The 5,589-nt window shown below is 44.1% G+C and overlaps 1 long non-coding RNA gene across 1 annotated transcript; it reads left to right on the top strand.

Moving 5' to 3' along the window:
* The first annotated feature begins 1,747 nt into the window (after positions 1-1,747).
* Positions 1,748-2,351, top strand: LOC308467872. The gene is made up of 2 exons (XR_013981349.1): positions 1,748-2,155; positions 2,247-2,351. It is a non-coding gene; the product is annotated as an uncharacterized lncRNA (long non-coding RNA).
* Positions 2,352-5,589: the final 3,238 nt, after the last annotated feature.

The raw sequence follows: 5,589 nt of genomic DNA, 5'->3' as shown, positions 1-5,589 counted from the left end.
TGGGCTTCCCATAGGCTTCTAGCTGGGAAAACAGGATTCTGGACTAGGTGGGCCATTGGCCAGATCCGGCAGGGCTCTTCTTATGAACCCAGAGAACTTTTTCCTTCATGAACTCAAGGTGAGCAAAACAAATTTTCTGCTGGGTACCCTAAATGAGTTTGCCGGTGCTCCATCTGGCAGAGGGGAACGGACGCTTCATTCTCACCTCCCACTTTCCCTGGCCATCAGTAAGCATTAATAATAATAATAATAATAATAATTTATTATTTGTACCCAGCCACTCTGGGCAGGTTCCAACAAAGATTAAAAATACATCAAAATGTCGCACATTAAAAACTTCCCTGAACAGGGCTTTCTCCAAGATGTCCTGGACTGATACCACACATGTTGTCATTTCCTGACTGGTGGACCTTCCTAGATCTGCCAATACTCCCCCTTCCTGGTACACAAGGTAAAGATGGGGGGATTATTAGGGGAGGGGAACTATTTTTCCCTCATGGAAAGCTGGGGAGAGGCAACCTTACATTTGATATTCTGTATACCCAGCTTGAAATTCTAAGAACCGGCTTATTTAGCATTATTTGCCTAGCCCATGTGCCTAGTTGTGGCACATCCTACATGTTTAGGAGAAGTAACAGGATTGAGTCCTGGCTGGTGGCCTTCAATGGCCCCCTCCTCCATGAATTTGTCTAGTTCTCTTTTAAAGCCATCCTGGTTGGTAGCCTTTACTGCATCCTGTGGGAGTGAGTTCCATAGTTTAGCTATGCTTCATTGGATATTTGTGAGTTCTAGTGCTATGAGAGAGGGTCAATTTATCCTGAATCATTCACAAATAGGATTTAAATTATTCTGAAGGAAACATCTCTATCATGATCAGATTTTACCCTGCTTCCTTTTTTTCATTTTACTTGGAAGCTGGGCAGCTGAAGGTGATTTTGAGGTAGGTTTTTTTTACATAGAAACGTCACCATGAAGGCTGAAATCCTATACACTCTTACCTGAGACACGATTATCACTGAACTCAATAGGCATTACTTTTGCACAGGCCTGTGTAAGATTGCACTGGCATTTCTCTTTAATTCTTCCATACTTATTCATTCTGAGGCCTCACATGGTGAGGCTGCTATGTGCAAATGCCTATGTGAAATTCATTCACTGAAAGCTAATGACAGGGTTTTTGTGGTTGCATTGCTATTTAACAACCCAGAGGTGCATTCATCGGGACAATTTATACCTTAATTTTGCATGTGGTTTCTTACCCATCTCATTTCATGTGGGGAGGTGTTGGGCCAAAATAGCGCCTAAATTAAAACCTCCTAGCTTCCCACATCTGAGAAAATGCTGGCTTGAAGGTGCCGTGAGGAATGCAAATTGTCACATGATGGCTGTTTCTGATAAATACCTCCCCCTGTGAAAACGAGGTGGTGATATTGCAGTATGAGGGCTTTGTCGCTTTCAGAAATGTAAAGGGGTATTGCGGGGGGGGGGCACTCAAAATGAGCAGGCAGCAAGGGTGAGAAAGGCACCTTGTGATGATGGGAGTTCAGAACAAGTTTCTGAGGGCCAAACCTCAAGTGATCTGGGTGACCTCTGGGGTCTGCATTTTAAAACAATGGAAGGAGTGGTGGAAAGGGTTCAGCTGCTCTGATTGGATCACCCTCTAACCCTTTGAAACTGATTTAAGATAAGCAAAAGATATTGGGAAATTGGATCATGGAGGTCTGGAGCCCTAGTAGAAGAGGCCTCTTCCAATATGGGCACCCCTTATGAGTTGGGACAGGGCAGCTGAACTCTTTCTTCTTTTTAAAGTCTGAGGCTTTTTTAATGTGTTGAGTAGAAGTCTGAAGTAGGTTTAAAATGAAAGGGAGACAGTCACCCAGTGGTAAGTTTCCATTTCCTAGTGTGGGGAAAGGGAAGAAGAAATTGCCCAGACGATAGGAAGGAGGAGATTGGAACAGGATGACTTTAGTAAAGGAACACAGAGAGAAATAGCAGGGAGGAGCATTCTGATTCCAGAATTTAATGAACAAGGAAAAGCAAAGGCTGAAGAAAGAGAGAGAGAAAACTACACAGAGCCACATTAAAGACCCGTCACCCCCTAATCCCGCCTCCTCCTTTGAAGGACCATGATTGGCCTCTTTGATCCCAGCACTTGGTAACCAGACGATGAGCTCTGCCAATTATTTAACCCCCCTCCCATCTGCTTTTGCCTCTCTCCCAATATAATTGATTTATTTCCTTTGCAGCTGATCAAGAAACCATGGGAGCTTTGAAAGCAAGGGAACAACATCAAATATGTGCATGTGTATGTGTGTGTTTAACTATTTAATAAAAACACCCTTGAAAAATTGGAGACATTAGTGATGAAATAGGCAAATCTGCCTTTCATTCCCCACCCCTCCCCATGGAAAGTTAAGGCCTGCTCTCAAGCAGAGGAAAGAGTGGTGTCCTGCTTGGACAGCATCAGAGCAATGTTAAACTGCAGTACTTGAATTAGATGGGCAGAAGGCATTCTGGTGGGGCTGGCCCTCCCATTAAGCAGAGTTAGGCTGCTCTCTCAGGTGGCGGACAATGGGAAGCACCAGAATCAGAAGCACACTCCTCTTGAACCAGCACTCCAGTTCAAGTGACAGGACTAAACATTAGCACCTCTTCCAGGCTGCCTGTGTTTTGCAGGTGGGATTCTAGGGCATTTGGGCAATTAAAAGTCGATTTGGCACTCTTGCAAAGCAGACCTGCTTCCTGCCCTCTGTCCCCATCAGGCTCCTTGTGGAAATGAAAGTGGTGGGGAAATGCCCTGGGGAATAAGGTTTGCATGATACAAATCTATTCTCCCCGCAGTCAAAGAGCCCTCCTCTATGGGAACAGAAACTGAATAACAGTGTGGTTCATCACACTATTCATCAACTCCAACTAACCATTCTAGCCCAGAAGCAATAAAATAAAACAGAACCAGCAAACAAGAAGCTTTCAATTAAAGGAACTGTTGCCCTTAAAACTTCCAATAGCACTTTTCTTATCCACACTGGAAAAACTGGTGCGGAAATTGTGCATTATTGTCAGAAATTAAAAAAAATAGATTCCATGCAAAAAGTGAGCAAACAAATTATGCATGGAAACAAACTTTAGATATTTGGGTGTTAGAAGCCAGTGGACATGGTGGCTGAAATAAGTGGCACATTAAACTAAGGAATGGAAAAGTAGTAAAGCAGGGGAAAGTATGAAGAAGTTTTCTGAGCATATGCATAGCCTAAAAAGAAGGCAATGTTAAGGACAATTTGAATTTGTTTTTCCCCTTCCCATCCTGTCCCAATTATTTTTCTTCCCTTGTACTTTCTCCTTTATTATTTCCTTCTGTACTGCATTTTTGCTCATTTGATTTTCTCTTTTATTGTGGCTGTGGAAGTATGAGTAGATGTGAGTGTGTGGCTGAACATATAAAAGATTCATAACAAGTTCCAAAGTCCTTAATAGTGTGGAACTTTTATGGAAGATTGTTCTCATAATTTCAAAGTTGAAAGGATGGTTGCAGGGCGGGGGGAGGGAGGTTGGTGAGTGAAATGGAGATCAAGAAACATGCATATGATAAACAGTTCAAAACAACTTCTTATTGACTGACATGTTTGTGTAAAATAAATAATATATAAATTTAAAAATCAACACAAGCATATTAGCATAATCCATTTGCTTAATTTATTCCTTAATTCATTCCAGTGACAAGATTTTGGCACCTACAGTGTTTAGAATTCATTTATCATTACACTAGGTCAGTGGTTTTCAACCACTGTGCTGTGGCACCCTGGGGTGCCTTGAATGATGGTCAGGGGTACCACGGGCAACACTGGCCTCTGTCCCTCTCTCCTTCCCTCCCTCCTCTGATGCCCTCTCACTTCTCTGCCTCCCAAAGGCTTGCACAGCTGTTTGTTGCAGGAGCCCTGGTTACAAGCTCCCCAGGTGAATGGTGCCTCTGGGAGTACTTCCCAGACCCCCGTGGGGCAGTGTGAGGAGGCACCTCTCTTTGGGGCAGGAGAAGCAGCTCAGAGACCGGGGCGGCAGCTGCGGCTGCCCAGGACTCCCAAGGAGAGGGGAGAGGGGAGAGGAGAGGAGGCTGAGGGCACACTCTACAAGGGAGGGTGTTTGAAAAAGCGTGTGAGGCTGCCAACTCTGCAGGCAAGAGGTGATGTAACTGGGCTCCTGAGCCCCACAGGGGTGCCGCAGAAAGAATGTAGTTTGTCAAGGGAGCTGTGGACTCCAAAAGGTTGAAAGCTTCTGCACTAGGTGCCTTGGTCGCTTCTCTTGTGCATATGTAAGGCAAGACCCGTCCCCCTCACCTTGCACTCTGTATTGCAGGGACAGTCAACATGATGACCTTCAGATGTTGTTGTATTACAGCTCCTGTCATCCTTGATCATTGGACCAAGCTGGCAGGAGCTGAAGGGAGTTGTCCAATAATTGGAGAGGACATTTGGCTCCTCCTCCTATAGACTAACAGCTGTCACATGGCTGCTATCAGATAACGAGTTTCTCAATACAAAGGCAGATTTAGGGGTGTGCGACTAGTTTGCCCACACTAGTTGCTGAGCCAAGAAGGCGCCGCAGTGGGTGCCACAACAATGACGAGCCATAGAAGGAGAGAGGTGGTTGTGGGGGTGAATTTCAATGTTGACCTTGAGGAGAGGGAAAGAGAATGTGTGCTTGCAGGCTTTTTGCTAAGGCAATCACCAGAGATAATTTGTTTCTACTCAGGGATTACCTGTAAATAGCAGGTCTTGGTCTAAAAGTACATCCTTTCTCATCAGGCCTTTCTGTTGTCTAGCACCTGAGTTGGGTAGAAATTGAAGTAACACACCTAGCCACTCTCTAATGCCCCCACTATATCTGGGCCAAAGCAGGCCTCTCTCCTGTTACATAGTGTTGATTGGTTACATGTTACTGTAAAAGACGGAAGCATCTTTATAGCCCAACTCTTCTGCACTCCCAAGACTTTCCTCAGTTGCTAGTATGTTCATAGAAAGTCATTTCTGTTTTGTGGAAGAGGTCATGAGCTATGGCTTTGCATAATGCTTTTTTTCTTAAAAAAAGGGGTACTCTCATTTTGACTCAAGAAAATCACCATTTTATAGTTCAAATCGGGGGAAATAAATACAGGAAATGGACAAAAGTACAAAGGTTCACAAAATGTTTAGGGGTATGCTTTGCTTTACTTTACACATGCTATATGGCGTTGGTCAAATTATTTCATGTCCCCGTCACTTCCCTAGTTAAGTGGTCAATTGCATTCCTTACTGCCACCAAGCAGACAGGAGTCTCATGAGGCCTGGGCAGCGTTAGCCTCATTTTACAAATTCATAGGAACCTGAGAATAGCCCCAGTGGGGCACGTACTTGACACTGTACTAAAAAAAAGGTGTAGCTAAGTGGCCAGAGTAAAGGGGCCAATATTTACTTATTTTCCTCAATTCCATAATCTGTAAAATGGGAATAAGGATTGCTATGGCAAAAGAATACAAAAGCAGCACAGTGGCCTTTGCACATTGGATGTAGGGTAGATGTCTATGTCACCATCTCTAAAGTTTATGCAATATGGGAG

The sequence above is a fragment of the Podarcis pityusensis genome (genome assembly GCF_964106645.2).
Source record: "Podarcis pityusensis genome assembly, chromosome: 2".
Taxonomy (NCBI): domain Eukaryota; kingdom Metazoa; phylum Chordata; class Lepidosauria; order Squamata; family Lacertidae; genus Podarcis; species Podarcis pityusensis.
The sequence above is the reverse complement of the archived record's forward strand: the minus strand, read 5'-3'. Positions and strand labels throughout refer to the sequence as shown.